The 15,228-nt window shown below is 38.5% G+C and overlaps 1 pseudogene; it reads right to left on the reverse strand.

Moving 5' to 3' along the window:
* Positions 1–1,506: 1,506 nt before the first annotated feature.
* LOC119984476 lies at positions 1,507–6,877 on the reverse strand (annotated as a pseudogene).
* Between the last annotated feature and the right edge of the window lie 8,351 nt (positions 6,878–15,228).

A 15,228-nucleotide genomic window follows, 5' to 3' on the forward strand; every position in this document is an offset into this window, starting at 1 on the left:
TCGGGAATAAAAAAGAAATCATGTTTTTCCTCCCCTCGTAGTAACATATTACCCCTCCGGGTCTCCTCTGCTGCCGGTTCTGTTTACAGGAGAGCAACGTTAAGAAGATGTTCAAGTTGCATGGATTCGAAAACTTGCATGCATGCATGAGATACTTGCAAATAATATATACGTATATATATGCACCAAACCAAAAACATCTTCTTCATCTCTTGGTATGGTTCAATTTTAATTACTCATTTCGTGTACTTCTCAACATTCTTTATTTCACGTACGTTAGTGGACTAACGACTAGACACTTTATATATCATGTCATGATAGATCCTTTTAAGTAAAACTTCTCTCCAAGTGTAGTAGGCTTTAATCGGCTACGCATTTCTGATTTCTCTATCTCTAACTATATATGTTTCTCAAATTCCATTGTTACCTCTTCGTCTCTCTCTTTTCTCTCTCCGTTCTCAAGATGCAAGCTTATTATTATTTCAATCCTATCTCAATTTGAAGACCGTAACTCTTTGTTTTGTTTTGTTTTAATTCAAAAGCAAGAGCCTTTCTTAAAATTTGACTTTTGATTGGTCTTTGGTCTCTCTATTACTAAAAGGTACGTTTCTCTTCTATTAACTTTAAAGGAAAGGTTAATGACAAAATGAACAAATGCTACTTAAGAATTTTGAAAGAGCAGAGCTACCCATCTGCCGGATTAATGCAATTTTTGATAATCGCACAATGTTTGAAATTGTTTCAGCTCCTATATCAACCATTCAGAGACAATGATTGGAAATTCGAATATAACCAAATTCTTCTTAAAATTCATATTTTGATAAGCCCTACTTTTAACAGTGTTACAGATCTAGAAAATGTGGAATCTGAGTGGGAAACAAGAGAAGTACGAATTATAACTTGGCGATGTAATTCACTTAATTCATGTTTCAAGAGGGATGGAGGATCGTTTTTGTAATTAGCATGCACGGTAATATCCAAACCAAATGTGATGTTTATATACTGGAAAGGATCCATCAATCGCTTGAATGCCTCTCGTTGTTTTCCTTACTGCAGAAAGTTTACTCTTAATAGCAAACAACCAGCTTTATCTTAGCCGGGATGACAACATTATACATGATACATGCATGACTAGGTGCTCTACCTTAGAACTGTAAATGAGCGTGACAAGCTCAATACTGTACATTAAAGAAATTATTGAGCAAGGCTCCTACTGATCAGATTATGTTAGTTTTTGCATGTTCTGGGATAAGATTCCTCATTCCTTACGAGAGTTCTTTCACTCGTCATTACCTAATTTACTAGTTCAGGCCACCGGTGGGCCTGGCATCCGATTCCTATGTTAGTATGCTGTCTGCAATATTACCTTCCAACCCTTTTTAACTTTCAGCAGCAGATAAACTCCCAAACGAGTAGGGGGTTCCAAAAAAAAAAAAAAATTTACTAAGAACCCAACGAGGAGTGTAATGGATTGTCATTTCCCACAAATAAATCACACAAGGAATGTAATGGATCACCAGAGATATGCCCATTTCCATATACATGCAGAAAAGCAAATCTTGTATTCTTTTTCCGGAGAATAAGAGAAATCATAAAATTGGTTTAAGACTTCAAAGAAGATATTACATGTGCGGGCCAAGTGGCAACCTACTCATAAGTTGCTGATATAAAGCTGGAGTGGTCGATAAGTTCATACCAGGATCCAAAACAGGTTCCACTTTTGGTTCTCCTTTTGGCAACATGAAACCCATGTCACTCACTTGGTGTTGTGGAGCCATATATGAGTGGACGGGCAGCAAAGGTAACTTCGATTGACCAGGACCCAACCCAGCCATACCCAGATTGGCCAGGCCTGGTTGATTCATTGCAAAAGAGAAGCCATGAGAAGTCCCCATCTGCGGCCTATTGGGTATGCTAAATGAACCAAGTGAAGCAGGCTTCTCAAACATTGTCATGTTGTGAACTTGTGATGGCTCAGGCCGGTGTACATGTCCTTGAACAGAAACAGCTTGGGCAGCTACAGAGTTAGAGTTTCCGGAATTGACATGACTACTATTACGAGCAGCAGGGACATCATGATTGTGCTTTCCTTCATATGTGGTGATCACGGATTTAAGATCATGAGAAGCCCTCTCCACATGCTTCCTTACGGTGCAGCCTGCATTAGTACACTTGTAGTAACTCCTGCAAAGATATATAAGAAATCAGTTTCAATATCAAAATAGCTACAAATTATGCTTTGCATGCATGTATTTGACAAATGAAATAATCGAAGAAAACGTTGTAATTAATGGCAGTCATAACCTAGGATTTGGATTTCCTTTCACAACTTTCTGTCCATACTTGCGCCAGCGATAACCATCATCAAGGATATCCACCTCGCTGGTTGTCTGGACCACGACCCTTGGCTCACGAATGGCTCTGGAGGCTCCACTCATTTCTGTTGCATATGTTTCAATTTTCCTGGGATGCCAAACAAAATTAGAACATTCTAGTGGGAATGAAGCCTAGATGCTAGATATCATTCACATGTAACAGAGAGATTGAGTAGTAACCTTCTCTTTGACTCGGATTCATCACCTTCACCATCATAACCTAGTGATACACTGCCATGTGTTCCACGATCATCTTCATCCTCGTCATTAGAAAAGCTAGATGAGATATCCACAGCATCACCTGATTCAAAGTGGTTTCCATTCTTAGCCTGCAAAGAAGTAGATGGGTTGCCAAACTCAGGGCCAATGGATGCCGATGTCACCTCTACATTGTCCTGCCTCCAATCAGGAGTACCCCTATGGTTCCTCTTAGTGTACTTGCCCAAACTGGATCATTATCAGCATTACTCTGTGGTCCACTTTGATCATGGGCTTCCGGTTGCAAGTCCGTGAGGGGATTGGATGAACCAATGGCTGATCGACGGTTAGGTGGAGGTTTGGGGTGGTTGTGGGATCCCTTGTATATAATCTCCATTATGTGGCCTTCATGGGATCGTTCCACTTTCTTCTTCACCTGGCAATTTGGATGGGTGCACTTGTAATAACTTCGTGGATACTCACTGCCTTTAACTTGCTTCTGTCCATACTTTCTCCAGTTATATCCATCCTCAGATGGGGCACCACCATTACTTGCAAGCACGGAATCTCCACTGGCTCTCTGATCCCCTTCATCTTGTTGCTCATCAAATGGTTGAGAATGCTCAACACTGCTACCAACATTATCAAAGACCCTCCGATCAGTTGTCAATGTGTTACCCTTGTTATCTTTTTCAGATGACAACTTGGATAAATCTGCCGGAAGATGGACATTGTTCCCATTCTGAGATTGGACTTTGGCTGGTCCAGCATGATACTGAAGAGAATTTGCCGAATGAACAGATACATCGATGCTAGGAAATTGCTGTCGAAGAGCAGCTGGAGGTACCTGGACAGAAGGCTTGCATAAGAACAAAGAATGAAAACCCTCTTTGCTGTAGAAGTAAACTACTGCTGTTACTTGTCTGTAATAGTCGTCATCAGTGGGACAAAGATGAGTTCATAAGACTGGACTAGGCATAAGAATATTAACTTCTACGGTTACGATTGTGCTTTTATTTTTCCTGTTCAGATTCCTCCAATGTCAACAGAGAATTTACAAAAAAGGTAAAAACACAACACAATGGTAGACACATACTTTGTTCATTGAAGCAAAGAAAGATGAGGAACCCAATTCAGCAGGAGGCTTGAATGCAAATGATGATGTATTCATGTCCTCAAAGAAATTATCTTTACTTTTATCAGCAGCCTCAGGTATCATTATAGAGCTCCTATTGTTACCATTCGTAGTAAACGGGAACTTCCCAGTTGTTGGAGATGGCTGTGCCTGCAGTGAGACAAGTCGCAATAAGTGGGATTTAGTGCATGTAAGAACAAGATTACCTTTCAAAGAAAAAAGTTGTTCAAATTTTAGTCAAGTAACTATCAACAAAACACTTTACTTTTATCATTGGCATCAAAGCTTTTACCCTAAGCTGTTGGGGTAATAAGAGATTACAATCCAGCTTGCTATTTGAAGCTTGTTCATAAGATCCGACTAAGTACAAGAATATATTTGTTCGTACATCTACACATACAGTACGAAGAATAACACTTTATTCATCCATGCGTGTCAAAGCGTATGTGCATGTTTTGTGCCTTCTTACACTACCACCACAAATTACGAACATGTTGCATTTCCAGTACTCAAATATGACCTTGGAACAAGCAAGAAATAGTTGATACAGCCCAGAAAGTTCTAGAACACAATGCTCCAGCCTAACGGTAAGATTAATTACAAAGAACTAAATATTGTCTTCCAGAGATTGTCTAATTATCTCGTGAATTTATTTTCAACCATCGGCATATATATAGCTATTAAAGTTCAATCAATTAAATAAATAAATTTGCTTCTGCCCTTGAGCCTTCTTTTCTTTGTGCCTGGAAAAAACAAACAAGGAACTGCCCCAAACCCGCTCATTCCTCACACCCTGAGGTGACGAATGCCCCGGGTCAACTGGGGTGGGGGGCGGCAAAGGACCTTCGTCAGCATGCTGTACACGTTTTGGGCCAATATGTCACATACACCTAATTCATTAAAGCAGAAAGCATTAGCATTGATTGATAATGCTTCCATAGGTAATACACAGTACACACTAACTGGTAGCGAGATCACCACCATTTTGGTGTTCTGGGTTCAGATTGCCAACCTTTTTCGGCTTTGGCTGAACACTAATTAGCTCTTAGTTGTGACATGCAATTGCTCATATATCTTACTGATTGACACGATCTTCTTATATATTCCAAATATAACGAGACACCACATAATTGCTCTCAAATGCAACAAAGTAATCTCACATTATCCCAAAACCTTGTTAGTATTTTTAGCTTACCAATGAGTTTGAGAGAAAAACTGGAGAATCCAGTAGTGTTGTTGGACTGAGACCAGGGGGTATGGTCAAGTAAGGAGACCGAATTTCCACATCCAGAGAAAGGTCAGTTGATCTAATGTTTTCTGTATTCAACCTCGGAGCATTAAAACCAGCTCTGGCTGCCATCCTTTCCACAAGACCTCCCCGTAAACAGGATTTCTGCTCAGAAAGTGAACCTGACTGAGTCATCTGATCATCGCTTAGTGTTGCATCCTTGTTGTCAGGATTTCCCAACGTCATCTGCTCCCGAGATCCCATGAAGTGCCTCTCACTTTTGTTTTCTTCAGGAGATTCTAACATCGATCTTGAGCTGATATCGTCACCCAATACTGCTGAGAAAAATGCTCTCGGACTTGGACTTGGAGGAACCCAATCTCCAATCATAGCAACACTATCATCAATCCCAGTCATGAGTTTCAAAATCTTAGATCAGGACAAAGGCAGTTCAATGACAAGGTGTTGCTCAAAGGTTGAGTTCCTGAAAGATTTGTGAAAAAAGAAAATAATTATTCAATTGCTGAAAGGCTGGATAATCATGGAATATAGCTTGAAAAACCATTTAAGTTATTTTCTTCAGGAGAAGATGCAGGAGAAACAACAATATTTGATTTGCTGCTTGTATCTTAGGCTTACTTGGGGTGAATTTTTCCTGAAAAGGAGAAATAAAAGAAATCTCTGCTTCCAGAAAGGAGTTTATAACAAAGTTACCATTGTGTGTCAGGTTATCAAATGATTATGCAAAAGAATGAAGAAAATGACTGATAATGGCATTAGTACAGGATACAGACACACTCAACTCAGCTAACACCAGAATGAACCTAAATGGGAAGGGTAAATTTGAAAAAGAGTGGGTTGCATCAGTTTCAAAATAATATATAAAGCCCAACACATACATGTAACCAAACCATGGAAACCCAGAAAAGCAAACCAAAACAAAAAGAAAGCGGAAACCTCCAAAACCAACTCACCAAATCATACATTTTCAAGGTTCTAAAAACAGAAGGGACTAATCATCACATGGGAAATCGCAAACGTTTCCATTTCTGGTTATCAGTTCATTATTAACCAGGAGCACATGAAACTTGGCTTATAAGGGTTGATGACAAAAGTGTCTCTGTCTATGAACAATGTTTTGTAAAGGAAATTAGAAACCCAGATTAGAGATTACTACCATCAAGATCTAAAATCACAAAACTAGAGAAATCAAAAATCGAGCAGAGATCATAATGAATTATACAAGTGTACAAAAGAAAGAGAGGTTTTGTGGGCACCTTGAATTTGCAGGGAAGCTATAGATGTGAAAAATAAATTAAACACAAAAAAAAAAAAAAAACAGAGAGAGAGAGAGAGAGAGAAATTTCCCAAATTTTGGAGAGACAAAACAAGTCAAGAATGGGTCCTCAAGAATGATGCCGCCACAGAAATTACAGAAAGATAAAAGAGAAACTGAATGATTAAAAATCATTACCTTGTTGATCGTGGAGTCAAGGCCAAGATGATAACTTTCGACAAGACCCACCAGCGGCAGCTACCAATCAAATCATTCCCGGCCCGACCCGACCCAACTGTTATTTTCTCTTTGTTAGCTGAATTTCATGGAAAAACAGAGACCCACTTCTCCACCCTTCTCTTCCCCTCCGGTACAAGCTGGAAATTATATGATGATGTTTTGTTTTCTTATGAGAAGCAACAAAAAGAGATAATAATAATAGCAGTAGCGATAATATTTACATAATACACAAATTCAAAAATCTAAAAAGTAAAGGCCAAAAGGAAAGGAGATGATTGTGTAATCGAATGGTGGTGGACGGGAGATTGATGGAATCTTTGCAGAATGCATAAAATGCATAAAAGAATGAAGATAGGAACAGAGAGAGAGAGAGAATGAAATGAGCTCAGCTCACCATCAAGGCATCAACGATTAGCACACAAAAAAGCTTATGCCTTTGATTACTATTTAACCATTCATTATTTCATTTCGTGTGTTTTTGACATGGGCCATTGTAGGCCCATTGCTCCATAACCAATGAAAATTAACCATGCAATTCACCGATTGGTTATGGTGTTGGGGTCTAGTAGAGACTCAAATGCAGGTGATCATTTCGTTCTTTTTTACTCCAGGAAATGGTTCTTTTTTCTTTTTTTTTTGGAGTGGGAAATTATTATGTGTAAAGATGGGGTGTCATTGCTGCCTAACACCTGTGAAAGATGTTGTAACCAACTCTTTCTGGTCTTTGCCATCCGGCTTTACCTCATTTCAGTTCACTCTCTGTTATTCTCCCTATTATCACCCTTCTAATTTTAGGATCTCATAATCTTTTCTTCTCTCTCTATAATTTTAACCTCTTGTTCAAACCATAACAATAGTTGAAGAATTGAACCCTTTCCGGCAGAGCCTCTGCAAACTAATGCATGCTTCGTATGTTTCTCTGTGCTTTAATTTCCTAAGGTTATCTTAACTGAAAGGAGATTATTGAAAATTGAAACGAGTTCTTATATAGTTGTGAATTTCCTCTGTTTTTCCTAGGAACTCAAGTGGAAAATGGGTGTTTTAGATGGAATGGAATTGAACGAAAGATCGGAGTCTCCAAAGATTAAAAGGAAGATAGGGACAAACATTTCATAAGAAACTTGGAATGCCGTCTGACTGACCATAACCTTAAATAAATCAGTTTCTCCTGTTTTTGAAACTACTTATTTGGAATAGAATAGATTATGTACTTCCTTTTATTCCTTAATACAAAATCGACTTGGTTATCTTTAGTGATATTCTGTTCTGACAAGGATTGAGAATGGTAAAATTATAATCTAATCTAATACAGATCATGTAAATTCTTTCTTCTTCTGCTGCTCTGTTATCAGAGTTCATATCCCACAAGTTTGGATCTTTGATGGATTACAATGGGCATATAAAGTCGTTATTGTTTTGCTTTTATTATATAATAATAATGAACACAGTAATCTCTGATATAAAAGAAGCCAACCAGGGGACAAGAACAACTTTCTTAACTGACTTTGTGGACTTTGTTTGCCTGCCATGATTGCATAAATGAAAACATTGGGTTGATGGGTTGATTTGGTCAAAAGAGTTAGAGAAAAGAAGCATGAATAAATAAGTAATGTAAGTAAATAAACAGAAAAAAAGAGAGTAAATAAACAGAAAAAAGGTGAGATTGAGCCAAAAACTGGCACCAACAGAGGAGTTAAGAATGTGAAAGGTATTGTCTGGATGGGGCTAATAATGTGCCATTTGGTGGATGCTTAGCAGCTGTTGCATGTTTAAATTCTTTTCATACTGATATATGTGTATCCATCTTACATAAACAGCTAACAAACAGCATATTTAAGTCTTTCCCCTTCCAAATACTAATATTATTATATACATGTATAGATGTGGATGTAGATATAGATATTGTGAATCTGTGATATGACATGCAATAATTTAATAGGAAATATTGGAGGTATTTTCTCATTTTCCACCACCCACCCCGTCAAAAAGATGACTTGGACCAAGTCTTTGTCTCTTTGCCCTGACTGTATCCCTTCACAGTTCACAGCGCTGTTACCAATGTCTTTTTAACAAACCAGATCCCATTTCAGGTGGACCCTCTTGTAATGCTGTGTGACAGTGAATTACTTGTGTGATATATTCCTTCTCCTTTCAAACACAGAGAGTAAATCATGTATGTGTAAAGTTGATAAGTGCCAAAATGTACACTTTTAATAATGAATTACTAAGGCATTTGTTAGATAATTAGGGCTTAAAGTGAGTATTATACCATAAAATGCAAATATCATTTTCACTCACTTTATATTTGTTTTTTATATTTTCAGGCTCAATTCATACCAACCCATGTTCAACATTTGCTGGCCCATTTCGTGAAGAGCTCATTTGCTTGTGTCCACTACCATCTTGACATCATTCCATGCATCACCATCATTTTTATAGTACAAATTGGCCATGTGCAACACTATTTTTCAATGGTGGTGACATCTCTTACTTTGACATGGTTGGCCATTCAACATTTTTGGTTTGGAAATTCTCAATGGATGGATAGCCATGTGCAACACTCTATTTTTCAATGGTGATGACATCTCTTCCTTTGACATATTTGGCCATTCAATATTTTTGGTTTGAAAATTCTCAATGGATGGATAGCTCCTAATTTCCTATAAATAGAGAGCTAGGGAGAGAAGAAAAGGGGGAGAAAAGAGAGGAAGGAATACAAGACAACATTGAAGGAAGAGAGAAAGAGGCAAGAGGAGAAGAAAAATCAAGGAGTAAGTTCTTGAGTTTTTCTCTTACAACAATTCTCTCACATATTCTTTCTAGAATTTTGTGAGATTAATTGTTGGTTGTGTAAACCTAGTATGAGGAACTAATCCTCTTACTAGGGTGATGATGGATCCACTCTATTGTATCTAAATAAATTTGGTTTGATTAATTATTAGTTTATTTATGCTATGTCAAGTGTTAATTAGCTATTCTTTATTGATAATTAAATCTTGATGCTTAGCTTCCATCTAGGTTTGATTACCATGATGCAAATTGAGGCAAATGCCCATGTCCAATTTGAGACCAGCTTCTTGCAGTTAACACCGGAGTTACCTAGACATAAATGCCAAATGCTAGGATCTTTGTGATCGCTACATAAGTTACCATAAATCCTAATGCATTCTTGATTGTCCTAGCCAATCCAAATGCCCATGGATGGTTGCAATTGGGAATAGACGTGGTAAGTCAGATGCCCATGACTATTACATAAATTAGGGGACTTGATCTTTGACATGCATGAATGAAATGATAATTGTCGGTTAAATAATTTAAATACAATAGAGTTGGTGAAATCGGATCCCTAGTGTTTGTTTATTTGTGTTAATCCTTATTTATTTGTTTCCATTGATAATTACAAGAGTTGGAATTGCATATATTTAATATTCAGTCCCTGTGGGTACGACACTCGTATTTGCCACTTCTATACTACAAATAATTCGTGCACTTGCGAGTATAATTTGGGTTTGGAATCGCTATACTTTTAGCGGGTTATAAACCCCACATCAAGTTTTTGGCGCCGTTGCCGGGGACTGATTTAATATATTGTTATCTAACTCTTGTATATATGTATATATTTATATATTAATATTAGTATACTACACCTCCTTAATGGAAGGTTTTTCAGTTTTATATTTGTGGATGGCTTAACTGCCCCATCTAACTATATATTATTGGCTGGTTCTACTGCTACCGCCCATATCTGTTTATAATAACTGTCACTAACACTTACTAACATTTAAATTTCCGCCACTAACAGTAACATTTATTTATTTATACAGTATTATTTATATTTGTGGTTGGCTTTACACTGCCCCACCCGTATAGATATATATATATATATATATGGTCGGTTGAGCCGCCTAAAATAACCTTTTATTTCTGTTAATATTTATGGTTGGCCTCTTTGCCCCATTTTATTTTATTTTATTTTAAATTTTTTTTATTTTGTGTATATTCACTCTTTTAATTTTGTTAAAAAAATAATTAAAATAAAATAAAATAAAAAAAGGGGGTTATTATCATTGACATTTTCTTTTATGCAAGGACGTCGATCTCAAAATCCAAATCTTCTTAAATTCAATCCAGAGATTGAACGAACTCTTGCACAACTGAGAAGAGAAGTAAGAGGAAATATGGCAGAAGAGAATCCTGAGAATGCTCTTGCTAGAATTGCAAATCCACCAGTCAATGCACCTGCTCGGAGGCCAATGAAGAATTCATTCATACCTCAGAATATGGAGCAGCCATCCAGCATAGCATTTCAACCCAATGTCCAAGGCAATGCCACATTCTCTCCAGTTCTACTCAATGCAGTCCCACATTTCCGAGGCACAACATTTGATGACCCTTACCTACACATTAGAGAATTCTTTGAACTCTGTAAGACACAATCTGTTCAGGGCTTGACGTCAGAAGAAGTACGACTCATGTTGTTTCCATTTTCTCTCAAAGACAATGCGAAACTGTGGTTCAACTCTTTGACCCCAGGATCGATCACTACATGGGAGCAAATGGCAACAAAATTCTTGAAGAAATTTTTCCCAGCCCAGAAGACGAAGCAATTAAGAAAGGAAATTCAAACATGGCAGCAAAAAGATGGGGACTTATTTTATGAAGCTTGGGATAACTTTAAACAGCTACTGCTAAAATGTCCACACCACAACTTGTCACAAGATGATCAAGTTCAAGCTTTTTATGAAGGACTCGACGCAACAAACACAAGCATCGTAGACTCAGCTTGTGGAGGCATATTAATGGAGAAAAGCAGTGAAGAAGCTTTTGACTTATTTGAAACTTTAAGTGAAAATTCTCAACAATTTTCATCTAGAGTAAAGCAAGGGGTAAAGCTTCCAAAAGGCGTATATGAAGTCCACACCAGAGTAGAAAACCAACCTCAGTTGCAAGCCATGGAGAAGAAGATTGACATGTTAATGAAAGCAATTTCATCTTCCCAACAAGCAACCCAAGTTGAGATGTGTGCCATTTGTTCTCAATCTAACCACACCACGGAAACATGTCCTATGTCTTCTAACGCTGAACAAGAACATACCAATTATGTGGGACAAGGTGGCTTCCATCCCAACAACAATCCATTTTCAAATACATACAATCCAGGATGGAGAAATCACCCAAATTTCAGTTGGGGAGGACAAGGCCAGAGTAAGCAATACAATCAGAAGATGACACAACAAGTTCCTATTGAACCAAAGAAAACCTTCTTTGGAGGAGCAAATGGCTCTTCTAGCTCTCAACACCAACAATTTTATTCAGAAAACGACGGAGCAAAACAACAGGTACGACCAACAATTCAGCAACATACATGGATCTATTCAGAAACTAGAAGTTCAAGTTGGTCAAATTGCTGAGCGACTAAGTGAAAGGGAGCTGGGCAGATTGCCGAGTCAACCAGAAGTCAATCCAAAAGGCAAGGAACAAATCAATGCTATTACCACCAGACGCGGAACAACTGTGGGATTTTTAGAGAACGATGGTGAAAAGGCCAAAAAGCCTAATGAGGAAATTCAGCCCAAGCCAACTGACTTATCAAAGCATAAAATGAATGAGTCTCATGTGCCTTTTCCTAGCCGGTTGGTGAATGAGAAGAAGACTGACCAGATGCGGCGAATGATGGATATATTCAGAAAAGTTGAGATCAACATTCCGCTTCTTGACGCGATTCAACAAATTCCTCCCTATGCAAAATTTCTCAAAGATGTCTGCACCAGAAAGAAGAAACTGGCACCATATGAGAAGATTATGTTGTCTGAACAATGCAGTGCCGTTCTAAACAAGAAGCTACCACCAAAGCTAAAGGATCCGGGGAGTTTCACTATCCCTTGTACTGTTGGGCAAGTCTCTTTCGAGAAAGCTTTTCTAGACCTGGGTGCTAGCATCAATCTGATGCCATATTCAGTTTTTGTGCAACTTGGTCTCGAAAAGGAATTACAACCAACTTCAATCACTTTGCAATTGGCAGATCGGTCAATAAAATTTCCACGCGGTATCATAGAAGATGTTCTTGTCAAAGTTGATACATTTCTCCTTCCAGCAGATTTTATTATCCTTGATATGGAGGAAGACAGAAACATACCAATTATTTTGGGGAGGCCTTTCTTAGCCACTGCAGGAAACTATTGTGGATGTACAAAAGGGTTGCTTGTCCATGACTGTACAAGGACAAACGGTGGAATTTAATCTATTTGAAGCTACTAGACACCCTTCTGATACAGGGGAGTGTTTTAGCATTGAAGTTGTTGATGGCTCAATTTATGATTCATTTTTGGAGCATCAATCTATTGACCATTTGGCAACTTGTCTTGCGTTTCCTGAACTGCAAGTTGAAGACGATGGTGAAGTTGCAGAATTTTGTGCATATTTTGCAGGCACAACAACCAATGAATCATAGGTGGATTCGTACATTTGAAGCTCTCGGTCCTTCACTTCCGAAAGTGGTTCGTTCTATTGAATCTCCACCAAAGCTAGAGTTGAAGCAACTTCCAGATCATTTGAAATATGCTTATCTTGGTGCTAAAGAGGCATTACCTGTCATTGTCGCTGCTAACCTTACTGATTCAGAGGAAGAAAGTCTCTTGAGGGTGCTACGACAATACAAGAGTGTCATTGGGTGGTCCATTGCTGACATCAAAGGCATAAGTCCCACTATGTGTATGCACCGAATTTTACTAGAAGAAGATTCAAAATCCTCACGTGAAGCACAAAGACGCCTCAATCCATCGATGAAGGAGGTAGTTCGATCTGAAATATTGAAGTTGTTGGATGTAGGAGTCATCTATCCTATTTCTGATAGCCAATGGGTCAGTCCTGTTCAAGTGGTTCCCAAGAAATCTGGAATCACGGTAATTACTAATGAGAACAATGAGCTCATCCCAACAAGAAAACAGACAGGGTGGCGTGTTTGTATTGATTATCGAAAGCTGAATTCTGCCACAAGAAAGGATCACTTTCCCTTACCATTTCTTGATCAAGTGCTAGAAAGACTGGCGGGCCATTCCCATTATTGTTTTCTTGATGGCTACTCTGGCTATAATCAAATTGTGATCGCACCAGAGGATCAAGAGAAAACAACTTTCACATGTCCTTTTGGGACATTTGCATATAGAAGAATGCCATTTGGGCTTTGCAATGCACCAGCTACTTTCAACGGTGCATGACAAGTATATTCTCTGACATGGTGGGCCACATCATTGAAGTCTTTATGGATGATTTCTCCGTGTTTGGATCATCTTTTGATACCTGCCTGTGCAATCTTGCCTTGGTTCTGGAGAGATGCCAGAAGACTAATCTGGTGCTTAATTGGGAGAAATGTCATTTTATGGTTCGAGAAGGCATTGTTCTTGGTCATCTTATTTCCGAGAAGGGGATTGCCGTTGACAAAGCAAAAATTGAAGTTATTTCTAGATTGCCACCTCCTACTTCTGTAAAAGGTGTGCGATCTTTTCTCGGACATGCGGGGTTCTATCGCCGGTTCATCAAAGATTTTTCGAAGATTTCCAGGCCATTGTGCAATTTGCTTTCCAAGGATGCCACTTTTCATTTTGATGACGAGTGTTTGCAAGCATTCAACAAATTGAAGCAATTACTTACATCTGCACCTATCATGATGGCACCAGATTGGAGTTTACCATTTGAGCTCATGTGTGATGCCAGTGACTATGCAATTGGAGCCGTGTTGGGGCAAAGAGTTGACAAGCTACCACATGTCAGTTACTATGCAAGTCGTACTCTCAATGATGCCCAACTTAATTACTCAACAACAGAAAAAGAACTGTTGGCTGTAGTTTTTTGCATTGGAGAAATTCCGATCATACCTGATTGGATCTAAGGTGATTGTCTATAGCGATCATGCGGCCCTCAAATATTTGTTGTCTAAAAAAGATTCAAAGCCGAGATTGATTCGCTGGGTGTTATTGCTCCAAGAATTTGATTTGGAGATAAGAGATAAAAAAGGAGCAGAAAATGTTGTGGCAGATCATCTTTCTCGTATTGTTCAAACAAACAATGGTGAGAAGACGGAGCTTCCATTGAATGAAACTTTTCCAGATGAACAACTTTTTCTCCGTACAAATTGAGATACCTTGGTATGCTGATATTGCTAATTACCTTGCAAAAGGTGTTATTCCCAAAAACTGGACTCACCAACAACGGAAGAAATTTTTCTCCACAGCCAAGCATTATTTTTGGGATGAGCCTTATTTATACAAGCATTGTGCTGATCAAATCATTCGAAGGTGTGTGCCACAACAAGAAACAACAGAGTATTCTACAATTCTGTCATACATTCGCTTGTGGTGGTCACTTTGGTACCCAGAGAACTTCTGCAAAGATTTTACAATCAGGGTTCTATTGGCCAACTCTTCACAAGGATGTCCACATTTTCTGCTCTAACCTGTGAAAATTGTCAGAAACTTGGCAACATTTCTCGCAGGAATGAAATGCCACTCAACAATATTTTGGTGGTTGAAATCTTTGATGTTTGGGGAATAGATTTCATGGGACCATTTCCCAAGTCTCATGGGAATGAATATATACTGGTGGCAGTAGACTACGTGTCCAAATGGGTTGAAAGCTGTTGCAAGCCCAACCAATAGAAGTGAGGTGGTAATTCGGTTACTTCAGGGTGTAATATTTCCAAGATATGGCACTCCACGTGCTATAATCAGTGATGAAGGGAAGCATTTTCTGAACAAGAGTGTGTCTACACTTCTTGCCA

This window comes from Tripterygium wilfordii, chromosome 18, assembly GCF_013401445.1.
Source record: "Tripterygium wilfordii isolate XIE 37 chromosome 18, ASM1340144v1, whole genome shotgun sequence".
In the NCBI taxonomy this organism is placed as follows: Eukaryota; Viridiplantae; Streptophyta; class Magnoliopsida; order Celastrales; family Celastraceae; genus Tripterygium; species Tripterygium wilfordii.